General features: G+C 31.1%; 1 protein-coding gene across 2 annotated transcripts in view; it reads left to right on the top strand.

Annotated features, from left to right (window-relative positions):
- Positions 1-26019, top strand: part of LOC134693365 (cholecystokinin receptor type A-like) — a 67434-nt gene that overhangs the window by 17305 nt on the left and 24110 nt on the right. The window contains exon 1 of one of the 2 annotated variants that reach the window (XM_063554140.1): positions 24466-24588. The exons of the other annotated variant lie outside the window; for it this stretch is intronic. The gene's annotated coding sequence lies outside the window, so the exon portion shown is untranslated. Of the gene's footprint in view, positions 1-24465; positions 24589-26019 lie in introns of those variants that run through there. 2 annotated transcript variants of the gene reach the window in all.

Raw genomic sequence — 26019 nt, 5'->3', positions numbered from 1 at the left:
CAGAAACGGACCAAGCATCAGACAAAATCCCACGAGAATTACAAATATAACATAAAAACCATATACATGAATTTGGGATAGACAAGTACCGTGCCATGTCTTATCTTAATATCTCAAAAATTAGAGAAAACAAACGACGCAACGTTAAAATGTAACACACACAGAAACGAACAATAATATAACAATGGCCATCTTCCTGACTTGGTACAGGACATTTTTAAAGGAGAAAAAATGGTGGGTTGAACCTGGTTTTGTAGCATGCTAGTAGTGTTTAGCTAGTAATTAAACCAGGTTTCATCATTATTTTTTTTTTAAAGTAAAGACATGTTAAAATTTACGAATATGACAGCTGCTTTCCATTTATTTGATCTGTTTGGTGTTTTGATTCTGCCATTTGATAAAGAACGTATCGTTTTGAATTTAGCTTTAGCATTTTTTAGGTTTTTTTTTTTTTTTTAAATTCTTTTTCTTTTTGTATACTATCGTTATAAAAGGATATTTTTTTTATGATACTTAATTTCAATAGACAAAATTCATTTGAAAAGGATATTCATATATCATACCATAAAACGATAATTCAAACGCACAGTGTTGCTATGTGAAAGACATTCTTGAAAATTTGACCTTTAATTGAAACTGATTCAAAACACTATTGAACCTCTAGAACTTATGCTTTGATTAATATGGACTGCTTCAATAGTCCTGATATAAACAATACATTTGTTATTTATCATTTGTCACACTCATCATGAAAGTATGTTGAAGAGTTCCATTATTCAGTAAATTCTCCATTTATCCGATAATCGTAAGATTAATTCCCAAATGACCACCACGACACTTCCGTTATCGAGACAAAAATGCACAATCTATCTTTAATGTTTGTGATTTTCTGAAATTGTCGAGACTATTCATTACAAAAGGCGTTAATGTGCTATCAATTATCTTGGAAAAAGAATAATTCGGCATTTCGGTCCTTTGTGGAAATTCATAAATGAGAAACAGATGAAATAATGATCTATTACCGAGTGTTTTATTGCTTTTTTGTTCATTTGTTGTATGTATATTACTGTGGATTATAGCAAAACAAATACAATAAGAAATTGGAGTATAATGCATTTTTAGGCAAATTATGGATACATATTGAATTTATATATATGCGTCAATGGATCATTAAAAGGATATTAAAACCAGCAACTGTTGCTATTTATGTATATATTTGATTAAAATAAGATGTGTTATTGTCTAAGGCAACACTTATGACATGGAACCTTAATAGTTTCAAATTGCATTTAATGAAATGCAAACTTATGAAATAATGTATAAACAAATGAATATAAATACTAGTACATCAAGTCCAACTGACCTATAACATATTTAAGTCATTTAAAACTATATTTAACATTTTAAACTATCACGCACTTGTAAATAACATACTATTACGGTAAAGTCTGTCTTTGATACGCATGTATCGTTGTTCATTCCGTCCAAGAAAAACGTGACTCTATTTAACATATCGAAGGAGACTCTTTTCAATAAAAATTAAATATCCACACCTCCTTCACGGTAACTTGTCAAACGTTGTTATATGTTTTTTTTTTAAATTAGGCAAAATAATATCGTTTGCCAAAAGTTTCTATTAATTGTACTACAACTGTTTAGGGGGTGTCAGTGTTTATATACAACCTGTACCACATAACTTCAAATAAAACATTAAATATCAGTATCAGATTAGAACTTTCAACATTTTTAACTTTATACAGCTATTTTGTGTTGTTATCTAAAATTATATGTTTGATATACTCATTGTGCATAGGTTCAGAATAAACTCATCATAGATATCAGGACTAAATTTTGTTGTATATACGCCAGACGCGCGTTTCGTATACAAAAGACTCATCAGTGACGCTCGAATACAAAAAAATCAAAAGGCCAAATAAAGTACGAAGTTGAAGAGCATTGAGGACCAAAATTCTTAAAATTTTGCCAAATACAGCTAAGGTAATCTATGCCTGCGGTAGAAAAGCCTTAGTATTTCAAAATAATCGATTTTTTTGTAAACAGTTAATTTAGAAATATAATCATATCAATGATAATTCATGTCAGCACAGAGTTTTTGTCAGAGTTTTTGTCTAATATAATGTATGTTATTCTTGTTATCTTTTTTTACTCATACTTTTTAGTGATATATATCTCTCACTTAAAGGGCGATCGTTCTTGGTGACGTCTAATGGAACAAAGAACATATCGTCCAAAAATTATTACAGAAAAACATTCCGCCCCACAAATAGTGTTATATTTTACTCCACATTATTGACTGTTAGATTAATAAACACAGTATTGAATCAATTAAACTGGTATGTATCAAACGCGTCTCAGTGATACCTGTTAAATCAACATGTAAACAAGTACATTTAAAAACAAATTTAAATTGTTTTTCCCATTAATACAAAAAACAACCCTGTAACGTTAATTTCCGATATTATTCTGCAACTTTTTGATAACATATCGTGCTATCATCCATTTACTGCAATTTTACATTCAGATCTCGTATTAAACATCTGAGTTTTCAATCATTTTTTTTCAAAATCAGGTTGAATTCACAAGGGGATATTTAATTTCCAGTAAGATAAAATTTTATGGACACGCAAACGCGCCATTATCAAACATTAACTATAAAATAACTCTGATTGAAATAGAATATACCACAAATATCTAAAATATTCCGTTTGTTTGATAATTTTTCGTAAATATATAAAATTACATGTCATTGTCTTCTAGAAAATCAGATTTAATATTAATCAACATCAGGGCGATGGAAAATCGGAGATAATTGGCAAGTTAAATTGTAAGCATATTAGATTTCTTATCATAGTCTTTGTCTTAATCTCAAACATCAGTCAGATGACCACAAGGCTAGTGCAAAAATATCAATATTTCATTTATCAATAATTTCATAACAAATACAAATTATGACAGAACCCATTCTGGATATTTTAATGACATTTCACTGCTTATATAGATAAGGGAAGATTTTAGCGCTCACATGCATGTTGACCCCGGACATTTTATTTGTAACTATCGAAAGTCAGGATCCTATTTTTAAGGGGTTTTTTATTGTCTCATGCTTGGTCTTGATTTTCTATAAATAAGGCTAGTATGTTACTCGTAATTATTTCACATTTGTGATATAAAGGTCTCATTGGCTGCTTATAAGGTATTATTTTGTTCTCCTTGTTAGAGACCGTCTGGTAACGCATAGTTGATTACTTACAATTTTACCATTTTAGATTGGTTCGTTGTTTGATAAGCATAGTACCCCTCCGTATTCTTCTATTACAGACAGGAATATGCTGAGATATTTTAAGGTTACAGAATTTGTTTTAAATCGTACTAGGTCATAATTGAAATATGAAGTTCGATTCTGAAAGTTTGTAGAATAAAGCGAATTAAGCAAAACATATAAACGCTTAACGACCAAACTATTAAAGTTAGAACCGTGACATTGATAAGATCTCAAAATTGTTAAAAAAAGATATAAAAAAATATGGTTATTGAAAGTATAAACATTAAAACAATATATATATCTTGAAAGAATTCATGTTTGATTGTTGCAAAATATTGACGTTTATTTAGGGAAAAAACCCTCTTGAATTGAGGACAAGCAGATATCATAATTGAAAAGAAAATGATAACCACAAAAAACATGCAGCCGAATTCTTAATTCATTTATTAGTTAGAATTTAATTGGTTCTCGACAACTATTGATTGAAAACAGTACCCATACGTCTGTTCTCTAATTGGTTTTCTACAGACTTTGATTAAAACCGAAATACATACCTCTTGCTAATAAATTCATTGTAATGTCATCGAATGCACATTTATTTAATTAATTTCAGCAGTTTACTTAAATGAAATTGAAACCTATTTGTAACTACAAGTACTAATACAGCTATAAGATTAAAATGAAAAATGAATGCATGTCGTGCGTCTAAATCTCTTTTCTTTGTCTACTTTCATCTGAAAATGATAATTGAATAATACTTTTAATTTTTTCCGTCTAATATGCTTTTCTGGATTTACCTTCATCACGAACTCTCCAATCCCAACTTTTGAAAGTGCATATACCAAAATATATTGACCGAATTAAAATAATTAATAGACAAATTTAGTTCACTGATAACTATAGTGCAATGCATCAAAATATACTAAAATTAAATTATTGAAGTAAGTGTTTTACAATTCTTGTTTAAAATGATTTGCAATTTTAAAGTAATTGATTTCGTCATTAATGGCATAAATCTACAAAGTTTATTACTTTCATCTTAGCTACAACCATAAACATAAGCTTCAATGCTAGTATGTTTCTTCAAAAGCAGTAAAAAAGACGTCAAGATAGTTTTTATCGATAGGTTATAGACAAGTGTGTCTTAATCATGTTAATTACCAGGACGAAAGAAATTTAGAGACATAATATAAATAAATGTGTTTCTCGTAAGACATTTCAAGTTTAATCTGTTTGTTTATTGTGATTCAATGCGATTAGCATGTACGTGTGCCAGACAGACATAAAACGTGTAGGCTCTGCTCATACCTGAAGATATTTTAATACCATAAAAGGCAATCTCTAATTGCCATCGCGATTATCACATACGATTACCTGTTTACAATAACTTTTTAATATGATCATTACGACATTGGATCTAAGCTATTAAACTTATAAATGATTGGACTTGACATATCTGACATCTGCTTTATCTTTGAACATAACAACTGATCCAACTCAATAATAATAAACCGTTGTTTAAAACTCTATAAGCAGTTATAGCATCCAATTTTAAAATAACGAAATGCGTGAATCACCTAAATTCAAAACTAAACGTTTCCAGTGCGTCTACGGATTTCCTGCAATACATGTATTATCAATCAAGCCAATCCTAGTCGAAAACAAATAGGACATAATCGGCAATTGTCAAACCGGACGACTATTCTGTTATTTAAAAAAATCTTAAATGTCCTGTACCAAGTCATTGCAGTTGTTATCGTAAAGTTCGTTTCTTGTTGGTTGTGTTGAATTGTGTTTCTGTTATCTCGTTGTTTTCTTCTTATAGTTAATGTATGTCCCTCTTTTTTAGTTTGTAAAGCGGATTTGTTTTCTCTCAATCGATTTATGACTTTCGAACAGCAGTATACTATTGTTACCTTTATCTAAGATTCAAGACCAGGAGGTCATCATTAGTTTTTGGGACAATCATTGACACGACTTATCTGATATGTGCTTTCAATACTAATGCTTCATATAAATTTGAACTAAGTGCTTATGGACAAAATGGTATACAGTGCATAAATGAAGTATTAAATGCAAAAGAGGGACAAATGATTCAAAAGGGAAAGTCAAACTCATAAATCGAAAATAAACCGACAACGCAAACGGTACGCTCTTTCAATTCTCTTATATGTTAACGTTTTTACTTTTAAAAAATAAAAATATATAATGGCTTTGTGTGATGAAATAAACATAACAGAAGTGAGCAAGTCAGAAAAATCCTCAGTGATCGTATTTAGTTGTTCTGAATATATATATGATTACATTGTTGGGGAAATATGGTGTTTTTATGACTCTTTTCTTAGTGTTTCTGTTAAATTTATTAACTCTTTTTTAATAATAACAACTATCAAGGATATAGAATGATGTATAGACACTTGTCTCTTGTCCAAGAGCTATGGTTACCTCTGCATTTCGTTTTCGTGTCTGTTGATAATACACGGACCAAGTTGTTGTCGAAGTATTTATCACTAATAATTCAATACAGAGGTCGTGAGTTAAAATCCTACCCTTTGCAAGTCCGGTCTTCTTTGTCTGGTTAGCCATTTGCCGGTCGATAGTCAATAATACAACGACATAGCAAAGACTGTGGAAAGTGAAATCGCAAATATACTGAACTCCGAGATGATAGATGATAACTTTCACATTTCACGTAAAGGCAGTTATGTAAAACTTCAACCATCAAACAAGCAATGTATATATACCTAGATTTTCTTTTTATTATGACTACCGACTTATAAAAGATTATGTAATGCATAAAAGCTTTCATCATATTTAACCTATAAGCCATATCTTGCTGTATACTTTTCAGTTACACAAATTTTCAAATCAATACTTCGTCTTAAAAGAAAATAAGTCTATTGCTAATTACGGTATTTTGAATTTGAAATGAATACGTTTTGAATAAAAGAAAACAAAGAAAACTTCCTTTTGGAAAACATTCCCGGTGTTATGATCGACTATTTTTACCACAGGATCCTGGTTCAGTGATCGAAAGTACAATCAGATGAAATAAAACAATATGTTTTCGTTTTCATTTTTGTTTTTTGTTTATAATCTGAAAGATGATGCACTGAAAATATGCGTCCATTACTATACAATGGCGTGAAATATTCAGCCTCACGCATATTTTTCAAATCAATGTCAAAATACCAATACGGTTTTATATTGGTATAAATATTGGAATATGACAGTTGTTGTCCATTCGTTTGATGTGTTTTTTCATTTGATTATGTCATGCAATTTGGGACTTTCCAATTGAATTTTCCTCGGAGTTCAGTATTTATATGTTATTTTACCGACATATTAAACCTTCCAATAAAACGTGATCGAGATAAAAAAAAAATCCCATTATTCTCGCACGCAAAATAATTAAGTCGTGATTAGCGCTTATAATAAGTATAGTGAAAAGTTGAATAACAAAAACAATCAAGGTAAATTTTTTATAGAAAGTCCCTAAAAATGGCACAATGAAAGCTCAAACACATCAAACAACTGGCAAATAGGGAATGTATCAATGCCTGGACTAAGTAAATGAATGTAACGGTTTTGCCAAGTTCCCATGCTATTACCCAAAAAATCCAATAAGATCGGTGCAGTTGTTAATTCATGAATGAATATAGCAGAATTTAATAAATTGTGATAAGCTTTTTTCTTTGTTAGCAATGAAAGTACATTATTCTTCTCGTTTCTTTTACAAAGTCTGCTAGCGAAGCATTCAATGATAACCATCACACTGAATGAAAATGTGATAACAAAAAAATTATAAAAGCAAATTGTCTTTTATCAGTTGGTATGGACAAGGACGGTTTTCGCAGAACAACTGTTAGGAATAACGTTGATACCTAATGACCATCAACAAACACAAGATAAAGGATCAATGTACCAAAGCGAATGTTGATTTTTGCAGTAAGAATATAAGGGGTTTTGGAATGTGAATAGGCGGTTTCTGAACACGAATACGAATAAGAATACGAATTTGTTTATTATAGTGACATTGTGTGTATATACATATAATAATAATATTTGTCAATGCAATGTTTGAACACCCGGTCCATTTGACCTATAAGTAACTTAAAACATATAAATCTTTAAATCATTTCATAGTAGAGTCCTGTAGTTCAATTATTTGCAAAAATAAATTGTCTGCGTTTTGTAAATGCTTGTAAAATATATTTAGCTGTTCTTCCTGGAAAATAAATTAAAAATTGTATTAATTGTTCACAGTGTGGTAGTGATACAAATATTTCTTTGCTTGGTACGGTTGAGTAAAGTTCATTTCGAAGTTCATTATATAAATAATAGTTAATAAGGAAAGGAATTTCACTTTCACTTTCATTTTCACTACACATTTTACAAAGTCTGCTCTCCGTTGATTCGCCACTAAACCGTCTTGTTTCAATTCTTAGAGGTAGAATGCTGCATCTAAATTGAGCCAACATCGACCGTTCTTTGCGTTCTATGTGAATGTTCACGTATGCTTCAGCAGAGAAATTATTTTTGAAAGCTTTGTAAGTTTGCAGATTTGGATATTTTTCTATTGTTTTAACCAATCAAGACTATGCTGTTCAAGTAGTTCTGATTTTGTGTTATTTATATCACACCTCTTCCTATTCTAAAAAGTTTCAATACATTGTAACTCCAATGTTTGCCAATATAGTTTTTATTTCTGCCGACCAGTTGTTTGAGCATATGCTATAGTCCCATAGAAAGATACGTTTGCAAACCCTTGAATTATCCATTTTCAACAGTCTATTCCAGTAACTTATCATGTTGAGCTATCGCCGCTTCTTTGGAAGGTAGCCATCCGATATCCCCCTCTATTGCTTGTTTTGGTGCAAATTTGTGTACTCCACGAAAATTTCAATTTGCTTTGTTTTGTATAATATCGATTCCGGAGAAGTATTTGTATCCCCAAACTGAGGAGTTGTTATCTAATATTGGTACCACGCAAAAATTATACAGCTTCTCAAATGTCCTAAATCCAATTTCCTTCCGATTGTGAAGTTTTGTGATTATAATTACTCCTAAAGCACGTCCACCACCTTTTGCAAGATTTTCTGCGTTTGATGCAAAGTATTTTTTCTCGTGGAAAAGTACTTCCAAATATTTGTACTGACTTGTAACCTCTAATTCATTGTCTCCAATCTTGAATTGGAAAGATGTACGCTGCCGTCTGATTTGAAAAGTATTACTTATGGATTTATCTGTTTTTATCAGAACTCGCCACCGTTTACACCAGTCATGTAGTTATCCAATATCTTTTGCATATCCGTCTTGTTGTATGCTAGTAGTACAATGGCACCTGCGTACAACAACATAGACAATTTGGTGTCGTCGATATTTATACCAAGATCCAAATTGTTCACTTCTTCCACAAGGTCATTAATGAATATTGAAAACAAAGTTGGTAAACCATTGTCTGCCTGTTTCACACCAGAGCTACACACAAAACAATCCGACATCTTCTGATTGACACAAATACTAGCTGTTGTGTAGGAAAAAAATATTTTTGATAGAATTGTACATTTTGCCGTTGATATTGTTCAGTAATAGCTAATAAAGTAATATATCTCGTCCACAAAGTCAAACGCTTTAGGTCCACAAATGTTGCAATTACATTAGCGTTGTTCCGAATCACAATACTAAGAAAAAGACGTGATCTGCGCAAGAACGATGTCTTCTAAATCCATTTTACTTATCAGCAAGTACCTCATTCTCGTCTAGATAGGTCGATAGTCGGATATTCCTGAAGGCACTGTACAGCTAACATATACAAGAAATTAAGCTTATACTTCGATAATTAAGCGGAGTAAGATGGTCAGATAAGGGATCCTTCAATATCGGAAAAATAATTGCTTTTCTCCAGATTGACGGTATACAACTGGTGTCAAAAATCACTTGAAAGAGAGAGCGAATCATTTGAAAAACATTTTGAAATTTTAAAACTTTGCATGGTATTTGCTCAATCCCTGTTGATTTTCCATTTTTCGCACTTTTGATTACAGTTTTTAATTCCTCAAGTGTTATGTTATCATTTAATTATTCGTTGTCATTGTATAATGGATCCGAAATTATATCATCTAATACTGTTTTATGAGATAATGCATACCTGTAAAATCACTGTTGAAATCCTCTTCCGATTTATCATTTTTATACAAATGTTCATTGTCGGATTTCAATTTATCATGAACTCTTGTTTCATCAATCAAGATTTCAACTTAGTATTATTGATTTCCATTGGAATCAAATTGTTTTTCGTGGTCCTAGTCTTTTGATTTTTTCCCAGAATTCTTTTGGGTTTTTTGTAGTCATGATTTGATGTCATTGCATAATAATATAAGTTTGTCGTTCCAGAATGGTTTATTCATTTTAAAGCGTTTTCTGGTATTTGTGCTTCTACTAAAACGTGGAATTTTATCATTCATCTCATCGATTATGACATCGCAAAGTTTTTAATATATTTCGTCTATGTATGTTTGGGTTTCCCTTGTTTTTTTTTTCTATTTGCGTTATGGTTGACTGCTGTGCAACTTTAGATAAATCTGACTCAACAATTGAGCTCGTTGTTATAACTTCAAAACAAACTGATTGTTCAAGAACATCATGCGGAAAGACGCTAACGAGCTGTTGTACTAAACTCAATACAGCAATATCATTCATTTCTTGAAGTACATGAACAGTATTAATTTTGAAATCCATAGTTAACTTTGATCTCTCTTATCAGAGTAGACTTTTGAGAGTATTTGAAATGCTTGGACAGGAAGACACAATTATTGCAAAACTTTAAGAAATTAAGTAACTTTAATACAGAAAATTAAAGAAAACTGCTCAAAAGGTTTGATAAGCTGTGAAAATCTGTTTATTTCATGCGTGCGTCGAAAGCCGGATGTTGAAAATGTTGTTTGAATTTTGTATGTGGCAGGTGTGTTCGACTTCAATCCTAATTGACTAGAATTGTCAGTTTTCATGTTGAATATATAATAACCGTTAAGAGATAACCACCAGTTCTGAAGATAGTGTGACGTTTTTGACAGATAGCAGTGCCTAGATTTTTATTGATATTGTCTACATAGTTTTCTCTATATTTCTGCCAACCGTACTTTGTATTATTTTATTAAAGCAGTTAATGTGTGTATTCTGTTATATTGTTACCTATATATTGTTTAATCGTTTTAATATTGTATGTTCTAGAACGATAGAAAACGTCTGTTTTCTTACCGGCAGCTTTTGATTAATTGTACGTTACTTTCACTTTCTCTGTTACCGGAAGTCACGAGTATTATTATAAATATAGTGAGCCTAGAAATCGTATAATTTGTAGACTGTCCTGAACATGTTGTAGTTATATTTTTGTATGATTTTCAAATTAGGGATACATGTTAGAGTATTTTATGTAAAGTTTATTCAGAAGAGAGCTTTATTTCGATTATTGTAATAAGTTCTTATGAACTATTTTTGGACCGACGTTGCGCACCTTTTCGTAGTTATTGGGCTTTATCCCCGGCTTAGTATATATCTAGGATTTTGATTGGTTAACGCACGTCGTTACAAAACCCATAGCCCCTGGGTGTTGCTAACCCATATCCCCGGACGTTGCTAACCATCATTATCTGTCTCCGTATTAAAAACGTCTTTTATTTGACTAACTGTAGGGTTCTACCAAAGGTAGTACCCTACACCCCGTAAAAAATATGTAAAATTTCCAAATTTCAATAAAACTTTTTATGATAATGAAAAAAACGTTGTTTTCACGTTAACTTTTTACCCGAATTTCCCTAAAATTTGCCCGATTCGGACTAAGACCGGGGATAAATGCGTTATCTACGTTTATATCCGTAGATATGGATATTTTAACACCCTTCAGTACCCTGTACACCCTTCGGCTACGCCTCATGGTGTACTGCGGTACTTCAGGGTGTTAAAATATCCATATCTACGGATATGAACGTAGATAACTTATAGTATCGACGTCATTTGATCAGACGTTAAGTGCAAAGATATGTACCTTATAAGGAAGTCTCCTTTTTAGATCATTGATTTCACCCCATATTTGGAATATTTCTCACGCGAAATAACAACACTAGCGTAAGATTTATAGTATTTTACGTCAGTTCCAGCTTGTCCCTACCGCCGGCTAGCAGCTTAATTTTCTTGTCTCATAAATTTCAAGGTACAGTTGTCTTTCTAAAGCAGAAGTTTTAATATCTTTTAAATTCCAGAATATTGCAATATTTAGGTAATATAATTATTTATGCAGTTCATTTAGTTGTTCCAGTTTCCAGTTTTTAACGGATGCAGACATTTAATAGTTACCTAAGTTTTGAGAATAAAGTTTAATAATGAATTTCAACTTTAAATAGGAAAAAGGTGCGTAAAGTCGGCAATGGTGTCCGTTTGTTTTAAATAGTCAGGGTTGTTGTTAAGGGGTTAGGAAAATTGTGACTTATTTATTTGTGTAGTATTTTACTTGTATTTACATGGAGAGTTGCTGATAGTATCTGTGTTTGTTGAATGCTGATTTTGGTGTAGCTGTTTTAAAGAATAATCTCTGTTTGTCTAATCTATACGAAATATTGTTAATTATTGATCGCTGCTTTAAGATATTTATATCTGTCCATTCTTGTTCCTGTTGTTATTAATATTATGTCTGGTGAATAAAACTTGTTATACATTTGAAGCGACTTTATGTTTACATTCAGAACATCAAACTAAGACTGATCTGATACTTAATTACAATACATATAAAAATACCATCGTTTTACACACACACATAAAAAGGAGACCGTTTGCCGACATAGAAACTATATTTGTGTGATATGCAGCAGTATGCAGCAGTATGCAGTAGCGGTAGCAGTAGTAATTCTGAGCATTCATATTTCCTGTCTATTTCTTTTGGTTTGTTGTTGGTGTCTGTCTGGTCTGTTGGTTGGTTTGGTTTGGTTGGTTAGAAAGGTTCTCTCACCGGTTAGCGAAAACGTTACAATAGCATAAAGACACCAAATATCAATCAACCAATTAATTTCACCAAACCTTTGCTGCCAACATTAAAAAAAACAAGTGCGTAGGTAGGGTATGTGCAATTAATATACACCGTTTTTATATCTGAGCTGAAGAACCAGTCAGTGTCCAATCAATCGTATCCAATTGGTACTGTTGTTTCACGATAATTAAAGTAAGGTGGTTAATAATCGCTACATAACGGGTGCCACATGTGGAACAGGATCTGCTTACACTTCGGAGCACCTGAGATCACCCCTAGTTTTTGTTGGGGTTCGTGTTGTTTATTTTTTAGTTTTATATGTTATGTCATGTCTACTATTGTTTGTCTGTTTATCCTTTTCATTTTAGCCATGGCGTTGTCAGTTTATGTTAGACTTTTGAGTTTGATTGTCCCTCTGGTATCTTTCGTCTCTCTTTTAATTTATTTGGATTATATATAAAATATCAAAATCATGGCATTGAACTTTGTAGTTAACACTAAATCAAAACCAATCGGCATATAACGTTATTTTGTTTCAAGAAGATCTGAATCCAGAACTAGTTTATTTAAGGAACACATTTTTATGAACTGTCATTCAATTTCTATTGAGTGACATGCATGTTAATAGATGGAGACGATCAAATATCTACTTATTGGTTTTATTGCAATGCTTAAGATAACTGGCGACAATATTTGAATACTGGAGGAATTGAGGTAATTGAAATTGAACTTTCCGAATGAATTTTGCAATGTAAGCATATATTATTGATTTTTATACTTGTTCGCATAACGTGTTTCTTGTTTAATCTTTATTAGGTACTGTCGAGACAAAAAGATTGGGACAACGAACTACATTTGTATTGTTTTATTCTCTGAAAAACTTTGAAAAAATAAAACCTCAATTTGTTACATGTTTACATTAAGCACACAGTTTCTAAACTCTCATACAATTGCTGATGATTCCTATGCCTGATAATAAATTGAATTGATACTATCTTCACTTTGCGTTAAAGTTCGGAGCTAAAGATGACTGGCGACAATATATATAAATAATGGGAAATTTGAGGTAATTGAAATTAAATCCCTTAAACAAAACTTTCTGAAACGACTTAACTGTGAAAGCATATAGAATCTATGTTACACAGATAAATTGGAAAACTATTATGATGCTAGTAGTCAGTCATGAATTTCTAATGAAATAAAATGAACAAAATTTTGAATATCATGTTCGAAATTGTATAAAAGATATAGATAAAACAGCTATTGGGCAATCATTTAATTTTGGATGTTACGCGTCTTCTGATTGTCTGACGTTGTTTGACGTCATCAACGTTTTTTCATGGTTCACTCCAGTTTGAAATGGAATTGAGAATTTAATTATAACAAATGATTGTAATAGTTTTTTCTGTCTTTTCGAAATAACATTAAAATGTGGTGCACACTTTAAAATAACCGACTACGCGGGTTAGTCAGTGTGTATCACATTTTTGAAGTTATTTCGACTAGACAGAAAAAATATTACAATCATTCCTTAAATGGTCCACCAATAAACCAATGTTAAGCAGCTGGTTTAAAACTTCTTAATTATCCCAACTTAATCATATAAACTAGGTTTAATATATGAAAATACAAAACTGAATATTCTCAAGTGGTATCATTTTTATGTCAGGACGTGTAGAAAATTTGACATGAACCAAATTTGAATAGTAACCACATAAGAAGAAATTATGTAATCGAATTTAAAACTTTCTAAGGACATTTGCTCTGTCGTAAATTGTATATGAATATAATAAACTTCTTAAGAATTTGTCGTCACTTATTGTTCGTAATTCCTGAACAGTTAAATGACATATTTGACCTAAATAATATTGCATTATATAATTAATGTGTTATTAATATAAAGTTAATCATTATCTAGGTATTATTTATACTTTTCATTGTATCATTAGCTCAGTAGTAAGTTCTTCTGAACTTACATGATTCATATCATGCATATGTACTTTTCTTAAATTCTCATCTTGTAAATAGAAAGTTTAAGGAAACGAAGATTCCAACTTCCTTAGATGCAAATTGACGTTTCAGAATCTAATGCATCCTGGGTAGCATTTTCAAAAGTGTACACCAAAACGTCGTGATTGGTTAGAAATGTCATAAACAATGGAAATTCAACCAATGACTTGACGTTATTTTCATTTTGAGGTAGGAACAATGAAATTAAACATGATCCTTTAGATTCTGAAAAGGCGAATTGACCGTCGATTAAATTGACCATTATCTAATATTGGTTCCTTTCATTCATATAGCCATATAGCTGTCCACATGTTTCATTCTTCAACACTCATATTTGTGAGCAGAGCCGAAATCCTGGAAAGCGTTTCAGGGGCATGAAATTAACATGGTTTAAATGTATTTCCTTTGCTTGTGCTTAGTGTTTATTAATCTGATAGATAACGTGTTTTTATTTGCACTTTGTGTTTTCATCATTTGAAATATGTTTTGTTTTGTCTCACTGATATTTCTACACTCTTATTTAAATTTGACATAACCAAAAACATGTTTACATTTTTTAACTGCCCCAGTTAAATTCATTAGCAAAACTTTGAAATATCTTGCTTTAGTTCCATATAATAAGAAAAGGATACTAATTCAAATCAAATCGATTTCCCGTTGCTCGATGGTTTCATAAAGGCAAAATAGCTATTCATGTGTTTCAGTCCTGAAAGGAAAGAGTGTTTAATCACGTACTATTATGAAGTCGTTGAGAATCCCCGATGGAAGTCTATGCAGTAAATCACAAATGATGCATATCATAGTAAGGTGCTCATTTTGTTTTAAATCTTTAGTTTTCTGATGTTGCCTTTTTATCGTGTTTTCATTCTCAATGATATTTTAATTTTACCAAATATGAAATATTATTTTGTTTTGTCTCATTAGTATTGTTCTCTCTTTTGAAAATGAAATCTCAAAATAGATTATTATAATTTTTAACCACTCCTCGGTTGATTTTTTAAATTATAATCCAAACTATCGTACTGCAATTATAATCTGTATAATAACAAAAGGATTATTATTCAAATTAAATCTAATTTCCATAGTCTGTTATTGCCAACGAGTAACATGTAGGTTATATAGTACCTCGCGTGTTTCATTATTCAAACACAATTGACTTTCAAGATATGGCTTTGTGCGTTCCCGATGGAAGTATACGTGTATGCAGTAAAGTTCATTGGATGCAAATAAACATTTATAAGGTGTTATTTTTTTTTCTAAATCTTTAGTTTTCTGCTGTTGCCTTAAACCATGTTTATATTAACAACGATTATTCTATTTTCATCTGAATATATTTGACATTTTTTTTGTCCCATAAATGATGCAATCTTGAAAAAAACGATTATTATAAGTTTCTAACTACCCCCAGGTCAATTCTTATACAATACTTTTAAGTATCGTGCCTGAATAATAATCCATATCATAACAAAGGGATAAGCAGTCCAATTAAATCCATGTTCAAATGTCTGTTATTGCTCGGGAGTATTATATAGGTCATGTTGCACTGCATAATTGACTTTCAAAGACATGGAATTGAACGTCCCCGATGATGAAATACGCAGTAAAGCACATTGGATGCAAAACATTTTAAGATGTTATTTCTCTTTTTGTGCTTAATCTTTGCTTCTCTATTTTTTGTTCTTATAATTGTGTTTTCATTAGCAACGGGATATCTATCTTAATCTATATTACATATTTTGTTTGGTCCCGTTCGTATTTTCATTTCTTTATAATTCTGATATCACGAAAATGTTGTTAAAATTTTAACTACCCTTTGGTGAACTCTTATTCATATTTTCAAATATATTACCTAAATTGATACCTATGAACAGTAAATTATCATTCAAATTCAGTTCAGTTCGCTGTTTCAGAATCTAATGCATTCTGGGTAATATTTTCAAAAATGTACACCGAAACGTCGTGATTGGTTAAAAACGTCCAAAACAATGGAAATTCAACCAATGCCGTGACGTTAATTTCATTTTAGGGTACGAACAATGAAATTACCCATCGTCCTTTAGATTCTTAAACGGCGAATTAACATTGTCTAGCACTGTTGCTGGTAGACTGGTAAGGCCCAAGGGTATCAAAGTATTACTTGACAGATCTTCTGAACTGATAAGATTTATATAATCTTTTGTCATTAATTGTCCGTTATAAAACTTAAAAATTATTAAGAAACAAAGGTTCAAACTCCCACAGGCAAACTTGGCCATATATGAATCTTCGAGTTCATCTCCTATATTTTATTCAATCAATATTTTGCCGTAAAAAAATTCTGTGATAGAGTGGAATTTTCTTGATTGTATGTGCTTTACTGTTATTTGATGGCAATATTATAGCTTACAAAAATATGGAACCCACACAAAGTGATACTACTGAATTTGTAGCTCTGGTCAAAACACAATATGTAACAGTATTCAGCTTTCTATTGCTTATTTTGTCTTGAACAGGGAACAAATATTTTCCAGTAGACGTACGCCAAACAACAAAAAACAAGTAATCAAAGTATGACAATCCTGTCAACTAATAGCCGGCAATAACTATAAAATCGTTCTATTAGTTAATAGGGTTTAGTTGGGTAAAATTACAAAAAATGTAGAGTTTAAAATTGATATTGTAAGTCAAGAGAGCATTAACAAAGGAAAAAACTAAGCTACAAATATTAATAGGTTTTGATATACTATTTTTCTTTTTAAATGGTGGGAAAATGCAGTCTCCAACTTTCACCTTTTATTTACATTTGTCTCAAATCTTCAGAAAAAATATTTAGAATCTGCTAAAATATAAGTAATGACCTTGTTATGAACTATCGAAGTCTCATTATGAAAAGAAAAGTGCGTGGTGTGCGGCAGAATATTTTACCCTGTATTGTTGGAAAAATCACTAGGAATCCCAAAATATCTGACAGAAATTGCTGAACCTGACCTAATTTTAACCTATAGTCCTCAATTATAAATACAGATCATTTTCTGTATAGTTAAAGATTTGGATTTTTTCTCATTTTCAGCAATCATGTAGACTTTATCAATTGTATCCTTTTATTTTTCTGTTACATTAAGAAAAAATACCTATCAGTTCTACATTTTTCTCCTGACAGATGGCTTGATATATCAAAGAAATCAAATGATTCTATAACTAATTATGACAGCTGCATTAATAAACAGAAGCTAAAAATTCATACAATGCATCATCTTAACAAAAAAAGATAAATTATTGTCAACTCTAGAAGCTAAGAACAGCATGATCTTAATTTCAATTAAGAAAGACTTGATACACAAATGTTTAAAGTCTCGAATTCCTGAGTCAGGAAACTTTTATTCAGTCGTTGTTGTTATTATTTATCAGTTTTCGAAATTAATTTTGTTTCGTGTATCATTGCTTGTCTTCTTAGTTATTTCTTCGTCGTAGTGTTGCCAGTTTATTTTCAACTTATGACAAATGTATGAGTTTGAATGTTCTTCCGGTATCTTTCGCTTGTCTCTTTTTTCATCTTTTCTGTCATATTTGTTTTTCGCAAATTATTTTGATTTGAATTAGGGCGATAGTTTTTGGGTTTCAATTATTTCACATTTGATTTCATGTTTTATAGCTGACGTTACAGTATGGAGTTTTCTTATTGTTGAAGACCGTACAGTGATCTTTAAATACTTTTATCCTAATGATTTGAACTCCGACTTAAAGTAACTCTTGTCTCATTGGTATTTTGATCTCTACATGTTTGTTTATTTTTCTATAATTGTTGAAGGCTATATGTTGCCTTTGAAGCCGTAGATGGGTTTTGCTCCATGATATATACACCAACTCAAACTCTACAAATTAAATGTGCAAGGATTTGGCATTGTAAACGAGAAAGAGAGTTATATGGCAATGTGACAGCAACGTAGAGTTGTTATAAGAACAAATAAAAAAAAAATGTATGCATCTGCTTTTACCAATAATGGTAGATGAACCATATCGTATACGCTGTTGTATTTTCTTATCGATATTTCATTATTTTTTTCGTCAAAGTGATCCGTATCCCCTTTCTGAAGTGGTTTATATTTTCAAGAAACAAAACAAGTCTCTTTACATTTTGTTTCAAATTTGCATTTCAAGTTTCTATAAAAAATATCAATTTGAAGAAAATAGACAATAAAAATAAACAGTATCTTTTGAACATTTTGATAAAGTTATAATTCAATTCAAGAAGAAACAAACTGAGTTTGGTAACTGTTAGTGATTCATATTAAACGGAGGTTTTAAGGATCTAGAAATACAAACACAAATCAAATTATTTCACTGGTCGCTTTGCACAAAAGTAATGACGTAGAAATCATTTTTCTATCAATGAGAATATTCGTTATGACAAAATCCGTCAAGAATAAAGCCGAAATATCCAATAACTTCTAATAATAAACTTAAAGATATGACAATGTTGAACAAAAGAAAACATAAGTTCTTGATAATCACAAAATTATCATTTCCGACAAGCTCAATTTAACACAAACTTTTAATACGTCTTGAGATATGTTTGTCAGTTGTTAGTTGTATTCGAACCTTTTCTTATGAAAAGTGTCATTGACTCTAATATAGTTAATGGAGAACACAAATGTAGGTCTGAGTCTTGCTTGACCTTGAATGGTGAATATGAGATATAGCTCGTGGATGGGATAAATCCATGTATACTCAACGGGATACTAAGGAATTATGGGTAAAGTAATTCATTTCACAGCTGTACTTGAACGAAGAGAATTCCAATCGTTACGCTTGAGAATGAAATCTTGTAGTCGACAAGGAGATTTACACGCAAAACGTATATTGTAAATGGATGAAATTACATGTTTAATACAAACATATTATACAACTATCTATCAAAAAGACCACAGGACTTGGTTGTATGCAAGTTCGGTATACAATACGGCCTTCACGAATATGCAAAACTTGTACTGTATATTAAAATTTAAAGAAAAACAAAGTTGGTTAAATTTAAAATAATTCAAACGAATACAAACCACTAGAAAAACTCCTGCTAAGAAAAAACAAAAATATTTTTGACATCAATCAAAGAGAACCACTTGATTACAGGTACCTGGCTAAAGACGGGTACACAAAGAATAGGGCGGGTTTAAATAATTATGAGCGCACAACTCGCCGCCGCAACCTAAAACGTAATTGGTGAAAATTCCCATTTTTTTTATGAGAAAGACGTTTACGGCCATTGAATTAGAACGTTTTTGTATACACTTTTGAATATATTATCCATATACGGTGCACTGCGTATTAAATAACGACGTGTCCCATGAAATCTATTTTTATTCAAATTCTTGTATTTTCGGGAAAATAAAAAAAATGATTAAGAATTTATATAAATAAATTGATAAATTTATTGAACAAAATGTGTAATTTCATTTTAAAAAGACAACGACAGAAAGTCTAACTTCATTTTTATAACTGTAATTGTTTATTAAATATCTCTTAAAGATCTAGCAATGCATGTACAAATCGAATTATTCCACTGGTCGCTTTGTTCATAATGAATGACGTCGAATTCATTTTTCTGTCATTAGTAATATCCGTTATGACAAAATATCAAGGTTACGGCACAAAATATCCAATAATTTCGAATAATAAATTTAAAGGAATGACAACTTTGAACGGAAAATAACATTAATTCCTAAATAGCACAAATTTGTCATTCCCGACAAGCTCACTTATCATAAACTTTTTTTACTCTCTCAGAAATTTTTTGTCAGTTGTCATTTTTTTCAAAGCATTCGTTATGGCAAAATCCAATGACTCTTGTACAAACTCTGAGTGACTTATATGTAGATCTTACTGGTCTTGAATGATGTATATGAACTTTCTTTAGTTAATGGATTTAATCCATTTATACGCAACGGGATACTATAAAATTATAAGTAAATTAATGCGTCTCACAGCTGCACTGGAACTCAGACAAGGTATATCGTTACGATTTACAATTAAGTCTTTCTGTCTTCATAGAAATTCTTTTTTATTTATAAAGTAAATGCATGATATCACCTTTTTCATCAAAAATATCAAGGATGTTTAAGAAATAATTCATGGAAGTCATAGATTGTTTGACATTTACACATGGCCTGGGCCGTGTTATTAGAACTTTATCTTAAGCGTTAGTATCAATATATGTTCGGTCTAAGAAAACGAGGTTTTTCGTATAAGTTTATATTATTATTGTTCAGCGAATTTAAACCAGATTGCCCCAAAAATAAAAAAATAAAAAAAGGAACGTGATAGCAGTACACGGGGATAATGGTCACCAGACGGATGACCACCTACCACAAGCTGAACATTCGGAACTACTGGAGACGTCACGGGGGTCAGGGACGAAAATATGTGGCACGACTAACGACTTACTAATACGTCGCACGACATACAATCAATATTGTGCGAGCATCGTTCGAAATTTAGTATTCATGACACAATCGTGCCACTGTATCACGAGTGATTTGCTACAGTTGGGAGATTGTCGTACGGCAGTTGTACTATTGTTAAACATTTAAATGGTTCATGTTGGTACCCACAACACTGTGTTTATCGCACGACAGTTACACGGTTGTGGTAAGACACTCTCACGACAGACAACAGAGAGTGACACGACAAAAAATTGTAGAGCAAAACAGTTGCATGTCCAATATTTGTCCCAGGACACACGACAGCGCCACGATGCTCAAACTATGACCCACAATTTAAAAAAATCGTGTCGTGGCTCTGCATAGATGTGTCGTGGTTTAATTGTGACCAGGGCTTAAGTATGTAAAATTGATGAAATTACATTTTTAAATAAAAATATATAAACGGGCATATGATTTGATTTTCAATGAGACAACTATATTCCATATAAAACAAAGGACTGAGATGTATGAAATTACGAGGACAGGATACCATACGGCCTTCAACAATATGCAAAGCTCGTACTGTATATTAAGATTTAAAGAAAACAGGGATGATAAAAAAAATTAAAATTCAAACAAATACAAACCGCTTGTTAGACTGGTTACTGCTAAAAAAAAAGACAGTAAATAAAGACAACCACTCGAGTACACTATGAATGGAGCGTCTTTAACAATTGTGAGCGCTCTACTCGACGCCGAAACATAACACATAATTGAAACGTCTTTGTTTACAATTTTGAAATTGCTACTTTTAGTATATTGTATTCTGAAACGTTGCACTGTGTAAAATAAAAACAAAGACGTGTCACATGAAATCTATTTTTTTTCTTTGTAGAAAATAAACAATTGACTAATTTTTAAAGTAAATAAATTTACAATTTAAAAATAAATGAAAAAAATAAAAATTTAATTTTAATAAGATAACAACATAAACACCAATTTGTCTTTTATAACGGTTTGTTGAAATATTGTTCATAGATTTGACAAAGCGTGTACTTAATCGAATTATTTCACTGGTCGTGACGTATAAACCATTTTTCTGTCTGTAGGAATATTCGTTATTATAACAAAATCCGTCAAGACATAAACTATCCAATACCAATATTTTCTAATAATAAACTTAAAGAAATGACAATCTTGAACTCAAAATAACATTAATTCTTGAAAAGCATAGACAAATTATTTCCGACAAGCTCAATTTTAAGAAACTTCCAATACGTCTTGAGATACTGTTGTCAGTTGTTATTTGTATTCAAATCATTCATTATGGAAAATGTCACTGACTTTAATACAGACAATAAATAGCACAAATTTAGGTTTTGTTTGTCTTTTAACGATGTATGTAAGTATGTTTTTTTACTCGTTGATGGCTTAAATCTTTTTATATGCAGTGGGTGATCAAAGAAAATGATAGTAATTGCTTCATTTCACAGCTGTACTTGAACTTGGACGATTTCAATAGTTTCGGTTGATAATTACGTTTTTGCAGTCGACATAGATATTCAAATTTATCTATATTATAAATGCATTAAATCACCTTTTTTACCAAAACTATCAAGAATGTTCAGTATTATTGTTTCTGACCTTTTTTTTATCAGATATCCGGAGTTCTCTATTTTTACCCGTGTATTGCTAAAAGACCAGAAATTTTCGTAATGACAAAGTCGGTAAATTTTAAGGAACAAAATATCCAATAATTTCTAATAATGAACTTAAAAAGTGTCAATTTTGAACTGAAAAGCACAAATTCATTGTAATATTGTAAGTTTTGTATTGTTGTCTTTCATGTCTGCCAATGTGCTTTGTTTATTTGCCTTTTTGTGCTTTGTTGCTATACATTTGTTTTTGTTGTAGTGGTTGGGATTTTAACACAGTGTTGACTGCTGTACCACTGTTTGTGACATTTTTACCTATTATGTCTGTTTCTGTTTTGTTCTAACATCGTTATCAATATAAGGGAGTATATGATGCGACTTTCCTGCAAGTGAGGGGTTTGGCTAGCTTTAAAACCAGGTTTAATCCACTATTTTCATCATAAAAAAATGCCTGTTCCAAGTCAGAAATATGCAGTTGTTTTCCAATTGTTTGATGACTGTGTTTGAGCTTTTGATCTTGTCATTTCACTAGGGATTTTCCGTTTTGACTTTTCGTCGGAGTTCAGTATTTTTGTGATTTCACTTTTTTTCAGATATCAGGAATCCTCTTGTTTTACACATGTATTGCTATAAGACGAGGAATATAACAATATGACAAGATTTGTCAAGGATAGGGCACACAAAATCCAATAATATCTAATAATTAACTTCAAGAATTGACCATTTAGAGCTGAAGATAAGATTAATTTCTGAAAAGGACAAAATTATCATTTCCGACAAGATCAATTTTCACAATCTTTTAAAGCTTTCAAAGAATTTTTTGTCCGTTGTTATTTGTATTCAAAAAGTTCATTATTGAAAATGTCATTGACTTTATAACAAACAATAAACGGCCTATTTGTATAAATGTAGGTCTTACTTGTCTTTTAACGATGTATATGACCTTTTTTCTAGTCGATAGCATTAATCCATTTATATGCAGCGGGATACTAAAGAATTATGGGTAAATTAATTCATTTCACAGCTGCACTGGAACTCAGACAATGTTCATCGTTCGGATTCGTTACGATTGACAATTAAGTCTTTCAGACTGCATAGAGAGTAAATGGATGAAATTTCCCTTTTTACTAAAACTATTAAAACATGGTTAAGCTTAGGAGACAATGAAACAACTATGATCGTGTATTGTCTAAAAAGACCAAAAACGATAATGTGTGGATGTAAATATACGATACAGTATGGCCTTGAACAATGAGTAAATATGAAAAAAGGAGGTTTGGTATGATTGCCAATGAGACAATTGTCTACAGGAGACCAAATGACACAGCAATTAACAACTATAGGTCCGTACGGCCTTCAACAATGAGCAAACCCCATACTGCATAATCAGCTATAAAAGGCCCTGAAATGACAAATGTAAAACAATGTAATGTCCATACTGTAGAGTAAGCTAAACAAAAAGGTTAGCAACTCAAGTTTACCATATTACCTTCAACAATGATCAAAATCCATGTTGTATTTAACTTTGGATAATTATAGTCGAAGTCGGTATATTTGACAAAACTATATGTCACTTGTCAGAATAAAATTTTGCAAACTACAAAAATCTGACTTGACATTAACCTTCAAAGATATCTATCTGATCAAAATATGTTAAATGCAATATAATCTCCAAAACTCATTTAAATGTTAACTGTTTGTGTCGACACTTTGTCTTGCACACTTTTATCCATATATTCAGAAAAAAAACATTCACCGCGGTATAGCATTTTGTACTGATGCGTCGTGAATCAAACACTCATCAATCAATCAATCAAAACGGACAACAACAACATCAGGGATTTCTACAATTGCCTGTGGTGATACGAATAGATTAATTTTGTGTGGCAGTTTTAACAGATTCTATCAAACTTTAGCTAAATTTATCCTCCCAAGCGTTTGAGTATTCGTCAATACATATATGTAAAAGACCATGGAGACTAAACCGATATTCCATCATCGCCTGAACTATCGGGTTAATCTGTTTGTATCAAGTCTCGTTATCACTGTAACGATATAAACCAATATTTACGTACAACTCGTCTTATTCCTGAACGAAGCAATCAGGTATCAAGCATTGGAAACGTATGCCGTTGCGATAAAATTATTTTTGCAAATTATTGGAAAAATTAACACTGTTGCCTCGTGAGTTGTTACAACGGAATTTATTATATCGTAAGCACGGTAAGATTTTTTTCTTAAATAGTTTTATTTAATTAAAGGTTAGTTTGAGCAGTTGTCGTGACTTATACGTCCGTCTTTGTTAACTGTCTGCAAACTGTATTTTATATTCTCTTTTAGAATACTACAGAAACTTCAGAAAATCTATCTAAATGATAGGTTAAAATTTAGTGTTTATTTTTTTAAATAGCTCTACTTAATTAAACTGCCAGTTTGGGCAATGGTCATCACGTATGCGTCCGTCATCGTTAGCTCTTTAAAATTAGTATATGTTTTATTCTTAAAGAAACTTTTATGAAACTTCAGAAATATATTGCTTAATGTCTGTTTACACATTGTAGGTTTGCCTTTTTTTTTTATAGCTATACTTTATTAAAAGGACAGGTCGAGCAATTGTTGTCACTTATACACCCGTCATCATCAACTCTCCTCAAAGTATTTGTTATCTTCTCTTTCAAGATGCTTATTTGCAAATTCAGCAAAATCTACACAAATGTCCGTTGACAGTCCCAAGTCGGTCTTCAATCAATCAATTGATTGGCCATGACATTTTTATGTTTCTTTTGGTTATAGCTTTTTTCCACATACACTGTCAAACCAAACTGAGGCGAGATTTTGTTTTGATGAATATTTTTGAGAAAATAAAATTTTCAGCAATTCTGAATTTAAGAAATTTTGTCAGCACTTTCAAATTTAACGTTAGAGCATAAAATAAAATTACACCGTACATTATCAGGAAAAGATAAATATCATTCATTTCAGCATATACATTGTATTCCCTTTCAAGTAAACTTTTTAAAAGCTATCTCTATCTAGTAATGGTTTTAAAATTAAACAGCATTGTTTTTAATAAATACATCGTAGGTAAAAACAAACATATAGGAAACAACTATGACACATAAAGCACTTTTTCGATGTGCCTTTGAAAATAATTGTGTCGTTTAATTTTTACTATTTTAAAGTATAAAGAAATTTAGAGTAAGTTTAATATTGTTTTAAACATGTTAAAAATAATTACTAGTGACAACAAACATTAATGCAATGAATCCTTGGTTATTTATTTTTTTAAAAAGCCAATTGAAAAATTTTGCCACAAATCTTGTATAACTATGCAAATAGAAGAGCTTTACATTTACCATTGAAAATTCTCATTATTATAAAACAAAAATAAATAGAAAATTGCCATCTAAAATAATATCATTTCAACACAATTATACAAAACATGAAGGTATTTTTTTTCATAAAATAGTCGAAACGTTCAAATTTTTGGAGCTCCTGGTGCTCGTGGAATTCGTGTTTTGTTTTAACTTTAATTTTCTGCGTTGTGTTTCACTGACTTTGATAGTTATTCATCTTGCTTCTTGTGGTCAAATGTTTGTCCTTTTCTTGGACGTTTGTTACTTGTATTGACCCTTGCCACTTCTCCGCACTTAA

This window comes from Mytilus trossulus, chromosome 12, assembly GCF_036588685.1.
Source record: "Mytilus trossulus isolate FHL-02 chromosome 12, PNRI_Mtr1.1.1.hap1, whole genome shotgun sequence".
NCBI classification, from domain to species: Eukaryota; Metazoa; Mollusca; class Bivalvia; order Mytilida; family Mytilidae; genus Mytilus; species Mytilus trossulus.
This window is presented reverse-complemented; position numbering and strand designations above follow the sequence as displayed.